At 44.8% G+C, this 20,463-nt stretch overlaps 1 long non-coding RNA gene across 1 annotated transcript; it reads left to right on the forward strand.

Moving 5' to 3' along the window:
• Positions 1-574: 574 nt before the first annotated feature.
• LOC121283205 lies at positions 575-18,827 on the forward strand. The gene is made up of 4 exons (XR_005944206.1): positions 575-815; positions 928-997; positions 12,120-12,245; positions 18,701-18,827. It is a non-coding gene; the product is annotated as an uncharacterized LOC121283205 (long non-coding RNA).
• The last annotated feature ends 1,636 nt before the right edge of the window (positions 18,828-20,463 follow it).

Here is a 20,463-nt window from a genome sequence, read left to right on the forward strand (position 1 = left end):
TGTTAAACCCAGGTCACAACTGCCCTTTTAGGTGCATGTAAAAGATCCAGTAGCAGCATTTGAAGAACAGCTGGAAATTCCGGCACTCTCCTGACCAGCATTTATCTCTCAACCAACCGTTACTGAAATGTTTTAGCTGGTCCTTTGTTGCTAAGGTTCAAGAGCTGGAAGGTGGGATTAGACAGGATAGTTTTTTTTTCAACCAGCACAGACACGATAGCCTCCTTCTGTGTTGCAAATATTACTATGGGCAGGATTTTCTGCACCGCTCACCGCCGGGATATTCCGGTCCCACCGCAAGTCTATGTACCTGCCTATGGCGGGTCCCACCCACAACAGGGCTGGAAAATCCCGTTCTACGTTTCTATGTTTTGTCTCATTGCTGTTTGTAAGACCTTACTGTATAACGGTGTATACATCTCATTGGTCTTTAAGTTGTTGGATGTCTTGGAGTTGAGAAAGGCACCATGAAAATGCTCGTTCATTCTTTCATTTCAGGACATCAAATGGACCCAGTGTGTCACACAATTAAAGAATGAATTCATCCAAATGCATAGCACATAAACCATACTGGCATTCATGTGATGTTCAATTTAAACTTGTTTGCTTTATTTCAAAAACAGGACAAGGAAAATCTAACTTGATTTGTGTAATTGAGAAGAAATATGGCAGTTGCCTATGGTGGTTTTTTAAAAAAATCATCCAGGGGATGTGGGCTTCGCTGGCTGGGCCAGCATTTATTGCCCATCCCTAGTTGCCCTTGAGAAGGTAGAGGTGAGCTGCCTCCTTGAACAGACTATGTGGAATATGTTTAGGTGGGTATATCTAGATTTTAGTTGAGGTGGATTATTTTACTATGTTATTCATTCTTTTGCAAGTTGAAAAATTACCCCAGGATGTCAAAACACTTGGGATGTACTTCCACAGAGCTTTGAAGTCAGGAATCGAGCAGAGTGCCATAGCTCTCACGTCACCAAACAATTCCTTGAACTTAACGGTATGTAAGATACAAGTATTTCAGAAAAAACTTTTTAAAGAAGAAATTGTGATATAAATTTCATCTTGTAATTCTGCATCGATAAGCAAGTGACATGATAAATCAGCTGAACCAAAATGTGAAACTTGTCTTTCGGCAGAGCTTCGTTTTCGCATTATTGCTTACAGTTCTTATTTTGCCCATTAGATGGCACTAAAAGTTTGACTTCTAAAAATAATTGGATCACCTTCGGGGATCGTCAGCCCAACTTCTCTTTATCTTCAAACTGAAGGGTAGCTGGTGATTTGGTGAGCTCCTCTCTCGGTATATGAGAGAAATAGGAACAAAAAGTAGAGGAAAATCAACATAATTTTCGCACCAGACTGCTGAGGAATCAGTTTCTGAAGCTGTTTTTCTTCTTCGGTTTAGTTGCATCCCTGTGGGTGTAAATGTCAGGGGAAAACAAAAATACTAAAAGATTCTTACCTACAAGTTCCAAGGTGTTGCTACTTCACTGTGGGGGAACAAACCTCTGGTTGCCACTAAGCTTCTTTAATGACCCTGTCTCCATCTGGGGAGGAGCTTAGCAACAAATTAGGAGCATTTGCTTCTCTCTGGAGCAGTACAAGAGATGTCATCTCCACAGAGAAACTAGATCACTCTGATTAAAAGTGATCAAAAGTAACAGATTTTTTTTCATTTCTTCTCTTCCAATAACAAATATGCTTGTAAGAATCCTACTGGGAACAACTGTTCTTTGCCTTCTGAACTTTAGACGCCATTTTGGGCTCAGAATGGAACCTCTCAGCAATCTTAGGATACTTTGGCTCGACAGGTGACCTTTTGGACTGCCTGGGGATGCCCCCATAAACATCCCTAATTTTTGCAATGGCATGAGGAACAGGGAGAAGAGCCAATGTTTCCTGAATCTCAGAGTTGAAATCTAGGGCTGAATTTTTCCAACGCGGATGAGGTCCCACCACCAAGGCCAAAAGTAGGAACCACCCCCATGGCGGTAAACAACAGGACCCTGGGCAGCATTTTACTGGCAGTGGCCAATTAACCAGCCTCTGCAGGTCTTGCCGTACAATCGAGAATGGCTGCCTACGCCACCAAGCCTCCTCAGAGCCAGCCCAATCAGTGGTGTCCACTGCTGAGGCTGCAGCATGAAGGGGAGGGCATCAATGCCGAGGCATCCTCAAAGAACGGGAAAGTTTGGCCTAAAGAGCCGGGTCCAGACAGGCAGGTCTCAGAGATAAGGGGGTAGGCCCCCTTTAAATGGCAGCACCTTAGTCACAGGAATGGCCAATGCTGCCAGGGGGCCCTCCATGGCCCATGGAGCGGCCTTCAGGAAGAGTGCCTCCCCTCCACACACACACACACACACACACACACCCCCCCCACCCCCGCACCATGGGACTTGATGGGAGGGTTTACCTGGCAGTGCCACATCCCCAGCTGGTAGCAGGACCTTCCCATATGGGCAAAATGGCAGTGGAGGTGGGAAGGGGCCCTTAATTGACTGTCAACTGCTCTGCTGAGGTTCCTGCTGCTGGTAATATGCCATGGCGGCAGCAAATAATCAGGTTTTCCTCCTGACACCTACCCTTGACATATTATAGACCTTCTGCCTCCCAATCTGTCACCAAAGGCTGTGAAAATTGAGCCCATGGTTAATTGTGGCTTGGGCATAAACCTGGCTTTTTGGAATCTACCTCCTGTAAATGCCTCCAAAAGCAAAAGTGGGGAATCATGACTATTGAGTGAGGCCAGTTGCAGTGAATAGAGTTGAGTGGGTGACCAGATGGAGCAGCTCCATTTCTTGCTCCATTCCTGTTGATCTCCAATTTTAATGGCTTTAGCAACAGCCTGTCAGTTTCAGGTAATAGCCTCTGTCATTGATGTTGATTGGGTTTCCATGAGAAGCAGCCCTTAAGGTAAGGGATAAAACCTTTCCCTTGGGCAAAGTCAAGGCCTCCACTGTTCCAGACACCTTCCTCCCCTCCCGAAACAACCTCACCACTACTTAACTGCAATCTGGCAATCACCCCAATGCTGCCATGATCATCTCCCAGCAGGATCTGTGGTCCTTTCCTGTCTGTTCTCTGATTTAAATGAGGTCTGAGAGTTAGAACACCGCAGGCCTAAAACCTAGACCAGTGAGTCAATGGAAAGGAGAATTAGGTAAGGTGGATGGGGTGTATAATGGGAAACCAAGCTACTATCATCCATTTTACTCATCTGTCAAAGTTCAGTTCATAATGTCATAGCTTTATTGTCTACACCAAATGCAGAGGTGCTGATGGTAATGTTCGGTGCTTGAGACAGGAAAGTATTCCATTTCTACCACTAATATCCCCCACCTTGATGAACATATAAAAACAAATAAAATTACATTGAATAACATGGAATATGCAGCACCAAAACAAGCCACTCGTCCCAACTAGTTTATATTCTAAAACAAAAACAGAATTACCTGGAAAAACTCAGCAGGTCTGGCAGCATCGGCGGAGAAGATCTCTTTTCTTCTCCGCCGATGCTGCCAGACCTGCTGAGTTTTTCCAGGTAATTCTGTTTTTGTTTTGGATTTCCAGCATCCGCAGTTTTTTTGTTTTTATCTCTAGTTTATATTCTACATGGGTACCCTTCTATTCCATCTGCAACATTTCATATCTTTTTATTCCCTTTTCTCTCATGTACTCATGTTCAGTGTATCTCTTTCCCTCACATGTTCTCCAGTACTTCTATATCTTCTTTTAAAGTATGAAGGTCAGAATTAGTTAACTAATACTTCAACAGATAGATTGACCCTAACTGGACAAGCTACAGAAGGTTTACTAGAAGCCTTGGCTCTACCAAGCTGTATTTAAATTCTGGACTTTGCTAAGTGGGATGTGGCCCCCCAGTGAGGGACAGTGTCCAGACCCTAGTGGGTACTTGTTAATAGCTTAGAGACTCAGGGGAGGTGCTTGGAGGCAGGGGGTGAGGGGGTCAGGGTGGGGGTGTGTGGGCTGGGGGGCTATAAAATGGTGAGGGAAGGCTGGGTGTGGAGTGTACATCATTTTCCTGCCATCTTGCTGGTGGCGTTCCAGGGGCGGGCAAAACGGGGGTTGATGGGGTGGAGTGGTTGGGGGCGTTGGAGCTGGGATGGTTGGTGAGAGCAAGTGGCACCTTCGCTGTGGGGGTGGACATTGCCACCTGGGGGCCCCGCTGTGGGACAAAACATGACAGTGAAGGAACAGCGATATATTTCCAAGTCAGGATGGTGGATGACCCTCTTGCCCAAAGGCCAATTGAGCCACTTAGGTGGCCAATTAAGGACCTCTTGCCGCCATTTTACCAGCAACAAGTGGATCCCTCGGCAAGTAGGAAAACCACCAGGTAAACCTTGGTAACCTCCAGTGGGCTGGGGTGGTCCTTCCTATTCTGTCATGCTTTGTCCCACAGCATGGCCCCCAGGTGGCAATAGCCACCCCCACAGCAATGGTGGCCACTTGCCCTCACCAACCACCCGAGCCCCATCCACCCCTATCTTGCCTGACCCAGCCTGACTGGCACCAGTAACCACTAAAACCTGGTTGGGCGGGCACTGTCCTTCCATGGCCTCTTCTTCCAGATGCAGCCCCAGGAGTGGCCACCTAACAAGGTGGTGCTGCTGAGACTGTTGAGCTGCCAGCCTCTAATTGTCTGCCACTGACAAACTACGTCCAGCGGTGAGAGCCTGCTGCAGCAATATAACACAGCGCACGGTGATGGGTCTCTGTCCATGTCAGCCCAAAAATGTTGGTTGACCAAAGTACAAACAAACTAACCCAGCTAAAATTTGTTTTTATATACTAAACTGACAACTTTGATGCAGTTAAGGGAAGATCTTTTTGACCATATCCTTTACCCATTTGGAAAAGGATTGAATTTTTTTTAAAAAAGATATCACATTGTCCAAATAAGGAGATGCATTTCAATTGTATATTTGTTCTGCGACAGGCGAAATTTGATTCAAATTTATATATTGTAAGACACATAAAAAGAAAATACTTACTCATTCAAGAGATGTGAATTCTGTTCAGAATTATTCTGATTCTTTCATATTTCAGATATCTGCAAAGCTCAGCGCTGATTCACTCTTTTTTTTATGGGATGTGGGCCTTGCTGGCTGGGTCAGCATTTGTTGCCCATTCCTAATTGCCCATGAGAAGGTGGTGGTGAGCAGCCTTCTGGAACAGCTGCAGTCCATGTGGTGTGGGTACACCCAGAGTGCTGTTAGGAAGGGAGTTCCAGGATTTTGATACAGCGAAGGAACGGTGATATATTTCCAAGTCAAGATGGTGAGTGGCTTGGAAGGGAACTTCCAGGTGGTGGTGTTCCCATCTATCTGCTGCTCTTCTCCTTCCTGATGGAAGTGATCGTGGGTTTGGGAGGCGCTATCGAAGGAGCCTTGGCAAATTCCTGCAGTGCATCTTATAGATGATACACACTGCTGCTACTGTGCGTCAGTAGTGGAGAGAGTGAATGTTTGCGGATGTGGTGCCAATCATGCGAGTTTCTTTGCCCTGGATTGTGTCAAGCTTCTTGAATGTTGTAGGAGCTGCACTTATCCAGGCAAGTGGGGAGTATTCCATCCTGACTTGTGTTGTAGATGGTGGACAGGCTTTGCGGAGTCAGGAGGTGAGTTACTAATCGCAGGATTTCTAGCCTCTGACGTGCTCTTGTAACCACAGTATTTATATGGCTAGTCTAGTTCAGTTTCTGGTCAATGGTAACCCCCCAAGATGTTGATAGTGGGGAATTCAGTGATGGTAATGCCATTGAGCATCAAGGGGCGATGGTTGGATTCTCTCTTATCTGAGATGGTCATTGTCTGACACTTGTGTGGCGCGAATGTTACTTGCCACTTATCAGCCCAAACCTGGCTATTGTCCAGGTCTTGTTGCATTTGGACATGGACCGCTTCAGTATCTGAGGAGTGGCGAATGGTGCTGAACATTGTGCAATCATCAGCGAACATCCCCACTTCTGACCTTATGATGGAAGGAAGGTCATTGCTGAAGCAGCTGAAGATTGTTGGGCCGAGGACACTCCCCTGAGGAACTCCTGCAGTGATGTCCTGGAGCTGAGATGACTGATCTCCAAAAACCACAGCCATTTTCTTTTGTGCTAGGTATGATTCCAACCAATGGAGAGCTTTTCCCCTGATTGCCATTGACTCCAGCTTTGCTAGATCTCCTTGATGCCACAGTCAAATATGGCCTTGATGTCAAGGGCAGTCACTCTCACCTCACCTCAGGGGTTCAGCTCTTTTGCTCATGTTTGAACCAAGGCTGTAATGAAGTCAGGAGCTGGGTAGCCCTGGCGGAACCCAAACTGGGCGTCAGTGAGCAGATTATTGCTAAACAAGTGTTGCTTGATAGCACTGTTGATGACCCCTTCTATTACTTTGCTGATAATCGAGAGTAGACTAATGGGCCAATAATTGGCCGGGTTGGATTTGTCCTGCTTTTTGCATGGAGGACATACCTGGGCAATTTTCCACATAGCCTGGTAGATGCCTGTGTTGTAGCTGTACTAGAACAGCTTGGCTAGGAGCATAGCAAGTTCTGGAGCACAAGTCTTCAGTACTATTACCGGAATATCATCAGGGCCCAGTGCCTTCAGCCGTCTCTTGATATGACATGGACTGAATTGAATTGGCTGAAGACTGGCATCTATGATGCTGGGGACCTCTGGAGGAGGCTGGGATGGATCATCCACCCGGCACTTCTGGCTGAAGATTGTAGCAAATGCTTCAGCCTTATCTTTTGCACTGATGTGCTGAGCTCCTCCATCATTGGATATGGGGATATTTGTGGAGCCTCCTCCTCCAATGAGTTGTTTCATTGTCTACCACGACTGGATGTGGCAGGACTGCTGAACTTATATGTGGTCCATTGGTTGTGGGATCACTTAGCCCTGTCTATCACTTGCTGTTTGGCATGCAAGTAGTCTTGTGTTACACCTCATTTTCAGGTATTCCTGGTGCTGCTCCTGGCATGCCCTCCTGCACTCTCCATTGATCCAGGGTTGATCGTAAGGGTAGAGTGGGGGATATACCAGGCCATGAGGTTACAGATTGTGTTTGAGTACAATTCTGCTGCTGCTGATGGCCCACAGCACCTCATGGTTGCCCAGCCTTGAGTTGCTAGATTTGTTTGAAACCTATCCCCTCCTGACTGTATATCACTGTCCTGCCACCTCTGCTGGGCCTGTCCTGCCTGTGGAACAGAACATGGCCAGGGAAGGTGATGGTGGTGTCATGTATGATTCCACCATCTGCCGTGGTGGGATTCGAACCCAAGTACCTAGAGCATCACCCTGGATCTCTGGATTACTAGTCCAGACAATACCACTACGCCGTTAATAATTCACTGATGTTTTCTTCAAGAACAATGGATGCTTTAAAAATCTCCATCCCGTTATCGTTACCTCTTCACCTCAGAGCTACATATTCAATCCTGCTCCTTCATGCACATCTCACCTGTAATTATCTATTTCCAACCACCCAGGGGCCAGTGCCCTAACACACCTAACCCTCAAGCGAGTTGTCTCCTCTCCTCATTTCCTGCTTCCTTTAAGAAGGCTTTGTTTCTTTAAAAGTTCAACTTACATTTTTAAATTCTCTGTTTCAAAGGTGTTGGTAGTTCTAATCTCTTGTCTCACAGGTATAAGCAAGGAGAAATAATCCTTTTTAAGTGCCAACAAAACTCAGATCGGATAATTCGCTGGCTTCCAAATCACACAACATGCTGACTCAGAGATACACTGCAATTTGCTCATCATCTGTGTTTTCCTCCCTCAAATGTTTTTGTGGCAGCACCGTAACCGCGGGGATGGTATCGGAATAAGGAACAGGCCCAAATCAGGACAAACGTGTTGGTCAATAAATGCAATCTTACCGGTATCCCCCACACCCTGTGAAGAAATTAAAAAAGATAGTAAACTTGGTGTTATCTGGCACTGTACCAACCGGAATTCTCTGCGAACCAGAATTTCTGATGTGCTCCTAAAAGGAATAGTCACTTTAATAACCGGCAGCAATTATGAAGTTATCTGGAACCCATACCTGTATACTGTTTTAATGTTTTAATGTACTGTTGAAAATTAGAAGCAAAAAGAAACTTACTTCCTGAGTACTTGCATATTAGGTCATGCTACAAGTATTGCAGCGTATTCCTTTGGTAGATGGAACTCTCCATTAATCGGCATTATTAATTAACCTCCATTCTCTGCACTTGCCAGATAATAAAGATTTAACAGTAATTATATTATTGTTTCTAATTTTGAAAGTTGAACTTTTAAGAGATTCTTTCTTTCTCCCCCCTAACCAAGCTTCTTTCTCCCTGTCAGCTTTCTATACTTTCTGCGGCTTATACAGCCTAAACCTGAATTATAACAGGTATAACTTTTCTTATTCAGTGGGTTGAATTTTTCTCAGGGAGGTGGGAAACATGAGTTGGGACAGTTTTTGGGAGAGGAACCTGCCTACGGTGGGAATCTGGTTAAAGTCATAATTTTCATGTGGCTGGGCCTTTAACTGATATGGAGACAAGTTCTCTGTCCAACTGGAGCCCATGGGGCAGGAACAAAGGTGGGTCAGATGAAGTGGGTAACTGATTTAGACTGCCCAGGGATCACTTTTTGCACCCTCCTTCCCAAAGGTGGGGTCGGAGGTGGGGAAGGGTAGAATGTTGAAGGAGGAGTATGGGTTTCATGAGCTGTCTGTTGCAGATCAACTGAAGGGAAGCAGGTGGGGAGCTAGTCATCCCAACTCCATAAGAGGGTCATTGGGGCAAATGTTGACTCTTGGTAAGGAAATGCCATTGGCACTGCCCAGGTGGTGGGGGAGAGTGGGTATTCACCACATGGACATTGGTTGGGGGCAAGAAAATCAAGGTGCTCACCTGCAGATCAGTGGTGTTGCCCTTCATTGCCATTTGGCCCAATATCTAAAAGTCATGCCTCCATTGCCAGCTACAGCCTTTCTTGTGGTCAGGCGGCTGTCCTAGTGTGATTGGCAGCCTTGCCCTGGATCCTCTGCAACGCCAGGAGAGTGACAACCCCCTAAAATGCCTGTGTGCTCAGTCCTCACTCTCCCTGCCACCTGCATGGCACCAAGAACACTTGCGTCCTAATGGCCATGTCACCCTCCGCATCATTAGCCTTATTATGGGGCCACAATAATTCCCTGGGGTGATCATAACTGCCGATTCTCACTCTGTATCCACCTCCCTTCAGCCAGTTGGTCAGCCCCGGACATTGCATGAAACCCGGGCACTCGGTAAAAATTCCAACAGCCCCATCACCTTTTAGCAAGTTCTTAATCAGCTTTTTTTACTACTCTGATTTGTTTCAGTCAGGGATTGGACAGGATCACTGTTCCGCCCTTCCCCGGCATCACTGTTCTGCCCTTCCCCGGCCTGGTGAACTGTCAGCATCTGGATTGGTGTCTCAAAGTTGACACCCAGATTGCACTGTTATTTTTGGGCTCTGCCCCCCGCCATCTTCCTGATGTAAGTAGGGCCTGAAAAGGTAGCACAGTGTGTCTCCTTCCTCACACACAAACATGCACTGTTTTCCCTTTTTTTTTTAGGAAAAGCTTAGTGTAAACTTTGCCTAATGCAATTGCGGCTCAGTTGGCAGCACTCTTGCCTCAAGTTTGTGAGTTCAATTCCCAACTCTGAAGACTTGAGCACATAATCCAAGCTGACACACCATTGCAGTACTTCAGAGGTATTGCACTGTTGGAGGTGCTGTTTTTTAGACTGAACATTAAACACAGGAACATAGGAGCCACCAAGACACCGCGGGCAGAAATGGACAGAAAAGACCACAGAAGACTAGTTTGAAGATGATCAGGGAAGTTCTCCCAGTGCCCTTGCCCATATTTAGCCCTCAAACAATAACACTAAAGCAAACTCAATGGTCTTATCACATTACTGGCTGCTGCACTTCCAACATTACAACAGTGAATACACTGTAAAAAGCACTTCATTGGCTGTAAAGCGCTTCGGGACCTGAAATCATGAAAGGAACGGTATAAATGAAATTTCTTTCTTTCAATAAAGCTTTAAAAGTTTATCCCCTTGTATTTTAAACTATTTGAAGAAAGCTACTAGGCAGAAACAGCTGGAAGTTAAAAAAAATTCAATTAGTATCACTAAATGAAAGGTAGATCCTTAGAAATTATTTGCATGTTGCATAAAAAAATGCAGCTCACAGTGTCAAAGCTCTGGACAAACTACTAAATTATGGCCCAGGTCTGGCAGAAGTTGAGGGTTTCAATTAAAAAATTATGAAACAATAAAGGACACAGATTGAAATTCAAAGGATTATTTTTAGTTATGTTATTGTGAATTATACATTTTTGAATGTTTATTTTGTCTAAACTCTTATTTTGCATATTAGGAATTTGAGTTACTGAGAAAAAATGGGAGATGATTAATTGTTCAATGAAGGTTGACAATTCTGGTTTACAAGGTTGCCTAATATCCAGAACCTGTCATCTGGTAGTGACTTAAAACAAGTACTGTAATTTTAACTTGGGGATTGCATAGGAGTTCAAGAATTTTATGACAGAGAGAAACGGGCAACACTATTGTTACATTGCCTACAGGTACTTTATCACGAGCAATTAGAAATGTAATATAGTACTGATACAATTAATATTGAAAAGACTGTAAGCAATATTTAGAGGTGACAGGACATAATGATTTTAATAATATATAGATTGTGTTATTTTGTGAGAGGCAGCGCGTGGAAACAGTAACAGTAGGTGTCATAGGCTTCTCATTAAATTAAGAAACAAAATCACAAGTTCATTTATTTTATCAGTCATTGTTTTTTTTATTCAGTTAAAACGCTGTCCTGTGCAATTTAATGCTTAATACTTTTTACGTAAGAGCAATGAAATTGTGAACATTGGAAATTTTATGTGTTTATTTTTCTTTGTTTATGGAAATTTTGCTTATTAGAGACTGGAATAAATCAAAATCACTAATGGTCTATTTCCGGTACACACTGAATTTCTGGAAAATGAATACCCTCAGCCCTTGATTTCCTGTCTATTAATTTTAACAAATAGAAAATTTAACAAATAGAAAATTATTTAAGAAATAGGAACCAGCTGATGATGAGGAAATGATGGTGGAGTTGGTTGACAAGTTGGGACACAGGAAATTGGAGCCTGTGAGTTCTAAAGGCACTGATTCCCCTGAGTGCTCCTGACTCTGTAGGGGTGTTATAGTCAGCTCCCCGCAATACAGCCAGATCCCAGCAACTCCCAATGATTCAAGACCTCCTCCTGAATCCTGCTGAACCCCACGATATCCTTCCTCATTTTCCTCCCTCTAAAGTTCATAGATCCTTATCAGTGATCACAACTCCTGGAACACATTGTCAGTGCTTGCTGATCTCATCCTTCCACTTCAAGAGCATACTCTCTCCCAGGGGCCACCTTTCTCGATAATTGTGGAACTCAGGACATTTCTCAGCATTCCTTAAAACCTTCCTCCTCCCATGTGTCTGGAACCATGGATCCCACCACCCCTCACTGCTACCCCGCCAAACCTTAGCTCCACACACACCAATCCTTCCCAATGCTCCTGGACCTGGGAGTCCATCCCAAAATACTGCTCATCCCAATTCCCCAACCTAGTACTACCAGGTGTCAGGTCTACCGTGAGTGTTGATGAGCTAATGTCTCTGGGAATATGATTTCACATCACCCTCCTTTCTAATAAAACTGCAAACTCTCTGTGAACAGCACCATGGCGTATCTGTTTATATTGCAAGAATATATTTAATCAAATGAAAGGTAATTAAGTAATTATCATAATTATGAATTTCCTTCCCTTAGTTGTGAAACTTTCAACTGTCAAAATATTGCCTAACTGACTGGAGATAAGCATATTGTTTTACTGTTGCAGATGCAATACTGTTTAAGAAAGGATCTGCAAAGCAATTTTTAAGTGCTAGTGATGGGCTGTTACTCTTTGAATGTTGTAGATCAACGAAAAATGGGAATTAGAAGTCAATATGTAACCTTGTTTTCTATGTATTTCTAATTATTATGCCAATTTACTGCAAATCACAAAACTAACTTTTGTCACAGACCAGAGAGACCTGAGATTCCCACAGACCAGCCAGGAATAAAATTGGAGCAATGATGTAGAGACTCAGCAGTAAAAAGGAGCTCCAATGACTTCTTGGAATGATAAACTACTTAAGATGACTTATGGTAAGGTTTGAAAGGTATATTATAAAAAACAATCCTTACTTTTATCATCTGCAAAAGTCTATAAAAATCAATACTGACATTGATCATTATGAGTCAGCTGCTCGATTGTTTCAGGAATTCGATGACAGGAAGGGGAAACCCTGTACATATTACACAATGACTGATTTATATTTTAATTCATTCATGGACTGTGAGTCCACTGGCTGGGCTAACTGGCTAGGCTAACATTTATTGCCCATCCCCAGTTGCCCTTGAGAAGGTGGTTGTGAGCAGCCTTCTTGAAACACTGCGGTCCACGTGGTATATGTACACCCACATGCTGTTGGCAAGGGAGTTCCAGAATTTTGACCCAGTGACAGTGAAGGAATATATTTCCAATTCAGAATGGTAGTCTTCCCTTGTATCTACTACCTGTGTTCTTCTGGGTGGTTGAGGTTGCACCTTGGGAAGGTGCTGGTGAAGGAGCCTTGGTGAGCTAGAGTCAATTAGGGAAGGAAACGCTATCAATCATGGCAAGATATGTTAAAATGAGGAAGGCATTCCATTTGACTTCCTCTTTTTGGCCCTTACTGTATCCCCTTTACAGCATTTGGTGAAATTTTCAGGGGGTGGGCGGAGGGAGGGGGTGGGGTTGTGGGTTTGGGAGGGAGGTACGTCATGGAAGAGGGGGCTGTGGAAGGACCAGCAGTGGACAAGGCAAATTTTTCATTCATGGAATCATAATATCATAGAATGGTTGCAGCAAACAAAGAGGCCATTTGGCCTGTCATGTCTGTGCCAGCTTACAGCAAGAGGAACTCACCTATTCCCATTCCCCTGCCTTTTCTTCATAGCCCTGTAGTGTTTTCCTCTTCAGATATTTATCTAATTCTCTTTTGAAGATCTTGAGTGAACCTTCCTCCACTATTCTGTCAGGCAGTGTATTCCAGATCCTAACCACTTGCTGTGTGAAAAAGATTTTCTCAAGATGCCATTGTTTCTTTTGCCAATCACCTTAAATCAGTGTCGCCTGTTTCTTGACCCTACTGCCCTGCTTCACATGATCCCATAGGAAACATTTCACCCATTTTACATTATCGCACAAAGTCAAAATCACCCTTGGCATTTTTAAAATAGTCACAGATTCTACGAGATTCTAAAAAAGGGCATAAACGTAGCAGAGGGATGATGAAGAGACACTTTAGATTGAACTATTGCAGGCAGAGAGAATGGGCACCAGGGGAAACAAATTCGAGAGAGATTTGGAAAAGAATCTGGTGAAAAATTTAATTGAGGAGAAAGAGATATTGTGAAATGTGATATTTCCTAGTAACTGTGGCTGGCCATATGAATCACAGTGGTCTATTCAGGCTCAATATACATATCTATCTACATAAAAGTAAAATGTCTGTCTCTCTGTCTGTTGGCAAACTCTTCCAAGGCCCTTGGGCCAATCTCAAACTTGGTCAGGTGATGCCTTGGACCAAGGGGCATATAGTAAAATGATATCCAGAACTCCACCGGGGGAGCTTTGGTCTGCTCCCTAGCAGGGATCCTGTGGCCCTGCCTACACTGTGGGTGGAATCTTTTCTGGAGTATAATTTTGGTGGCAGAAGTGGAAGTGAGGGTGATTTCTGCTGTGCAGCTCATTACATATGCATCCATAAGGGCAGAAAGTCACCATCGCTGCCATTACCTCATGGGGCTGAAGGTCCTGGCACCATATTTAAAATGTACCTGGACAGCCATTCACTCACTGCAAGGCAGGAGCTCTGGATTCTGCAGATCAAAATATGTCCAAGAGCAGACAATGTGTGGCCCCACGGTTTAGTGAAGACTCCCTGTAGATTCTCCTGCAGGCTGTCCAGGAAAGGCAGGAGGTCCTGCTTCCCAGGGATGGCAGCAGGAGTTCCTCCCATCTGACCATGGCAGCCTGGGCAGAGGTTGCAGCGGAGGTTAGTGGTGCCTACAGAACAGCCCAGCTGTGTCGGAAGGTGTTCATCTACATCCTCCACCAGCACAGGTACATTCACCTCAGTGGGTGCACATTCTAGAGTAGACTCGGGGTCACAATCTGGTGAGCACATCACTAACATGGGTCCACAGCTGATTGAGGAAGTGACAGCTGAGGTCTCTGACACTTGGAGCTCTGCTGGAGACTAGATCCCTGCTGAGCCCCATGAGGATAATGAGCCTCTGGACCCGGCCATAGGAGATCTGATGGAGATGCAGAGGCACATGGGGAACACCAGGCAGAGCTGCCAAAGGTCATGAACAACCTGGACCGAAGGCTGGAGGAGTCTGTCCACCTTCTGTCTTCTGTTGTGGCTCTGGCATGCGAGCAATCTCCATGGGAAGGGTGGCAGATGCCTTGGATGCCCAGGTCCAGCAGAATGCACAGTGGCTGCTGGATATGTGCTTGCACTTTCATCCCATCACTTTGGCCATTGGTGTAGTGCAGCAGTGGCTAGGCATGAGGGGCACAGGCAACTTGACCTCCCGCTAGGTGCCCCTTTTCCTCAGGAGTCAGGCAGGTGCCATCGGGCACCCACAGGAAGGAGGAGTGCAAGCTAGGCACCCTGGAGTCTTCATCCAACAACACTCCAAGGGCACCCTACCGCTCCACCTCCCCTCTGCCAGTGACCCCATTACCTCCAGCAGGTCAGGCCAAGGAGGGTGCACCTGCACCTGAGCAGGAGACCCTAAGCAGGCCGGGTCCTCTAGGCCTTGGGCCACCAGAGGACGCCCACCAATGTCAGCACAGTCAACAGGGCATAGCAGTCATCCAGCTGCCTCCATCTCAGCTGTGGATGTCAGGGTTGCACAAAGGTGTAGCATTAGGAAAAGAAAGATTTAGAAACATTCAGGGCACAAAGGTGGCACAGATGCAAAATCACTGTAAAATCAATCACAATTGTAAATATATGTATAATTGCACCATGAGTATGCTTGTAGTATTCTCATCATGTTGCTAGCTGTCAAATGATCACGTGCATTTAAGGGCGATGCACTTCATTGCTGATTACCCGTGGATGTTGTGGGCCAATGCAATCACCATTTATTGCCTCACATCATCCATGTGCAAGGTATAAGGATCCTGATCTCTGCAGGAGTCTCCTTGCGTATCACTGCTGAAGTTGAGGCCTTGGTACAAATCTGGCCACCCAGCAGGTACTGGTCACCTGATTAGATCCTTCTGAGAATGCGTTATGATCAGCCACCACAGCCGCTGCCTCTTGCTGCTCTGATCATTGCTGTTCCTGGTGCTGAGCCACTCTGTGCCAGTGCGTCCTCAGTTGGACCTTGGCTAGCAAAATGGTAAGGTTGCCTTCAGCCATCATTGGGGATGCCTGAGGTGCTCTGTGAACACATTGCAGTGACCCATGTTGTCATCACACTGTTTGAAACTTTCCTTCCATCCCTGATCAATTCACCAATGGGAGGGCCTGTACCTAGTATTGGTCTAACCCTAGCACCTCCCGTCCCGCTACTCCAGCCCATACTGGAGGACCACAGATGAGTGCTCCTCTCCTACAGACATCCATATGTATGGATACATACTGCCTGCATCCAGAGCCATGAAAGCCATGTCTGTGCACCCTCCCTCAAACAATATTAAGCTTCCCTCCAAAACCCTCGAGACACTTTCGGTAGACCCTGTCCTTGCCATCATAGATGTAACAGCCACCCCTTTATCTGTCATTATTATCTACCCGGATACCTCAAGGTTACAACCTGGCACATTGGGGCCATTCCTCACCCTCACCCCTTGGAACTCCACTTCCATCTCCCACTCCGGCTGTCCCTGCCTTGGTTAAGAGGAGATGGCCTTCAGCTGAAGCTTCACTGTTGTTCCCGACCTTGCTGGAATGATGCTGCAATGAGACCCATGAGTTATGAGCAATGCTGCTCCTGCTGTCTTGGGGTTTTAACCATAGAGATGAGAATGCACCTGAGCATGGTTCTCCACCCAGTTGACTAATGATTATTCGGGTGCCTGTTCAGTTGGCCCACTAAGCACACCAATAACTCCACCCACCGTTGAAAATCCTCTTCCCACTTCGAGTCCTGGCTCTCACCGTGAGGCTGTGTTGCAACTTTGTAAGCGAATCAATGGTATGCATCTCATATCAACAAAGTTTTAGTATCTTCTACCCTCTCCCTGTCACCCATCAAGTTCCCCCATCTTCTTTCAGCAACACCAAATTCGTGACACCCGTGTTTGCCTTGCACCTCCCCCCCCCCCCGTTACCCAGGACCCTATAATATTTAATGGACCATTACTTCTGATCTCTTGGGTGGGGTACCCCAAAGATGCACTGGGGAACATCCCCGCTCCCGGAGGTTCCCACGTAAGGAATGCACAGCAATTGCCCGGGAAGTTCAAGCTTCGAATGGGCAATTACCCTACACTGGGAACCATCCAATAGTCTGACTTAAATCACAGTTTTCCAATAGTTTGCACTGCTTTACAGGAATAGTTACCCAGGAAAAGTTAAAATAACTAATGCTACTTCTAACTCCTGGGTAACTATAGTATTGAACCCCCGACCCCTCCCCCCAACTCTGGGTCCCTCACCCCCCGGCTACCCTGCCACCCCCCAACTATCTTCCCGAACTCCCAACTACCCCCTCATACCCCAACAACCCTCATGATCCACCTGACAACCCCCCATACCCCTGATTACCCACCAACACCCTGACTGCCCTCCTGAGCCCCTGACTACAACCCCAACCCCACCCCCCGAATACCCTACCAACAACCCCCACCAACCACCTGAACCATCCGACAAACCACCTGACCCACCTACTGATTAACCCCTCTATTGACCACCCACCCCCCGACACTGACCACCCAACCCTCTCACTGATCATCCAACCTCCTCCACTGACAACCTGACCTCCCTGAAACCACTGACACCCCATTTACTGACCACCCGAATCCCCCCCCCAACTCATTCTAACACCCTTGACTACCTGACCCCAACCCCTCTCCCAATCCTACACACTTACCTTACACATTTAACTTCTCAATGTGGCTGGCACCTTTAAACCTACTTGCTTTAAGACAACTAGTGCCATTAAAAAAATGAGCATGGCTTTCTTTCCCCCTAATGCACTCAACTGAGAGGATTCATGAAATCCAGAGCTGCACTTTTCTCACCCAGCCTGAGTTGGAAGGTCAGGGCAAAATGCGCAGCTCCCGACTAAGCTAAGTAGAAAGGAGCAGAATGGCAATGCAATCCGACTGTGATTACCATTCCACCGAGTTCTGGCCTTCTGTCTTTATCGTTGCTCTCCCCTGGAGCCCTTAACCATCCGAATGCAGCTGCCCATTCTGACCCTGACCCGTCCTGTCCTCAATGCCACCGCTAACCTGACTTTTTGTGAATGCCCCCATGAAACTGCACAGTACCCTGCTGGACCCAGTGTCCCGCTGTCACTGTACCCGCACCTCCCACTACTTAATCTTAATCCTCAGGACCAAAACCACAGCCCCACCTTTTAGACACATTCCTCTGCCACCATCACTACCCAGACAGCCCCTCCCCAACTAAAAGAATGACCAACACCCTCTTGAGCAGGTCAGCGTGCCTCTCTAGGCCATGAGGAGTCTGCACCACCCCTCCCCGGACAGTCTGCGCCACCCCTCCCTGGACAGCCTGCACTATCCCTCCCTGGACAGTCTGCGCCATCCTTCCCTGGACAGCCTGCACTACCCCTCTCCAGACAGTCTGCACTATCCCTCCCCGGACAGCCTGCACTGCCCCTCTCTGGACAGCCTGCACTATCCCTCTCCAGACAGAAAATATAACAGCTGAGTAGGATCACCAAGAAATCTCTTTATTTTGACCTAAGAAGGAAGAACTTCATGTGGTCTATCATGAAATATTTAATGTTTGAACAAACATTGAAAATGCAGACAGCAACTCTGAAAATGTTGAGTGGTACTACAGATGTTGTCTTTGACACTGATGATGAAATATTCATAGTATTTACAAACATTGAGAAAATAGGCATAGATGTAGATTTTGATCCTGAGGATTTTGAGAGTGACACTGAGGATGTAGAGAATAATTAGCAGAAATCCTATAGTAAAAATTATAAATCTAATTAAATTTGAGTCAAGCTGAGTAAAGCAAAGTAAATTCATTGTGAAATAATATTTTTGAGTATAATAATTGTGAATTTAGGAATTTGTATTTCATATTTGTGGGCTTAAAATTGTTACTTAAGGAATTGTGTGAAAGAAGATAATTAAGTGAATTATTGAATGAAATCTGTTGGATATAAGATATGCTTCAAATAAATTGCTTCATAGGAACATTTTTGTGGTCTGATTTTCAGTTTTGATACCTATTCCATTCAGTCCATTTGCCCATAGGGCGAATATCTCAGCTTACTACTTCATAAAAACATTTTCTTTATCTTATTCTTTAAATCTTATTGTTAACTTTCATCCCTTTATTTCCCAGAAGTCGGATGGGTAGCCCAGCTTGTGCTCTCACAAGATTGAAGTTGGAAACAATGATATACAGCAGAATATTTAATATTGATATGAATGGACATTTGTCCTGATATTGAAATAAATACATTTGTGATTGAATGTGATTCTGGCATGTTTTATTTTGTTACATAAAAAATATGCAACCCTGTCACCATTTTTAGTAAAACAAAGCATGATTATTCAGATGCTGGTTGAGGTACTGCTGTAAACAGCTAAACAAGCTTTCAAAATCTAAGACCGAAATCAAATTCAGATCTAACACCAATCAGGTGGAGACTGGAGCAGAGGAAGACAGGCAGGAAAATGCAAGATGGTGCCTCACACACCTGCAAATATAACAGTGTAGGTCCTTAGTCACTAACCTTGTGCTGGCAAGATGCTGCTAACTTCTCCCTTGGCATGAGCTGAGTGAGTGATCTTGAAGGGGTGAGGATTTTAAAGATGGGGATTTGCCTTACTGACCTATTCATATCTTCCCTTCCTCATCCAATGTGCAAACTTACAGAACCAATGTTTGATTGCATCTTATCACCATCATGAATTTCTCTTGTTTTCTTTCACACTCATTTACACATTGATTGTGTTCTAAAATCTGGCAAGAACAACAGAAAAAAAGTCACATTCTAATGACCATAAAAATGTATCAACAGAAGTAACCTTCAACTGGGGTGAAATCACACCGTGCATAATTTAGTAACATAAGTACTAATGAATATGACTTAAGAACATATATTTATAGGGAGATTTTTACAAACTCAGGATGTCCCAAAGTGCTTTAGAGCTAATTATGTACTTGTGAAAAAAAACTAAATCAGCTTATATTTCAACTCTTTCTTGGACTCGAACTCAAGTTCTGTCGAAGGGTCATGAGGACTCGAAACGTCAACTCTTTTCTTCTCTGCCGATGCTGCCAGACCTGCTGAGTTTTTCCAGGTAATTCTGTTTTTGTTTTGGATTTCCAGCATCCGCAGTTTTTTTGTTTTTGTGTACTTTTGAATGTTGTCATTGTTGAATTGTAGGGAAACACAGCAGCCAAACTATATATAGCAAGGCCTGGCAAAGGTGTTGAAAAATCATAAAGTCTGTATTAATGTTTTCAGTAGAAGGCTAAATTTATCCAGGATACCAGGACAAAAATCACTGCTCTTGTTCAAATAGAGCAATAGATCTTTTATCAGATTGACCTGACAAGGCCTCAGTTTAACATTTCACCCAAAAGACGGCACTTCCAACAATTTAATACTCTCTTAGTATTGCAATGAAATGTCAGCCTGGATTACGTTCTCAAATCTCTGGATTGGGATTTGAATCGGTAACTTTCTAACTTGGGCATTGCTGAAAAAGGGACGTGTTGTCAAAGCTTTTCACCTTGCACTCATCAGGTATTTGTAAAAATACCAATAGTATTGGGAACACAATTTATACTGCATGAGGAGAGAATGCTGATTGGTTGGCAAGTGGACTCTGATTGGTAGAGGCATTGCCGTGGAGAATGCACACTTTCTAACTCAGAGCTAAGAGCGCTGAGTCAAGACTGAGATTCTCTTCTTAACTATTTTAAGTAATTAATTGCTTTAACATAGATAAGTCAGTATATTTATTCAATAGTAAATAATTTATTTTTAAGATATCAACACATTTATTACTAACACTGCATTAAATCATTTCAAACCAAATAGTTTGTTATGAGTTCCTCTTACCAGCGCTAGGACACTACCTCCTCACTAACTA

Source organism: Carcharodon carcharias, chromosome 1 (genome assembly GCF_017639515.1).
Source record: "Carcharodon carcharias isolate sCarCar2 chromosome 1, sCarCar2.pri, whole genome shotgun sequence".
NCBI lineage: Eukaryota > Metazoa > Chordata > Chondrichthyes > Lamniformes > Lamnidae > Carcharodon > Carcharodon carcharias.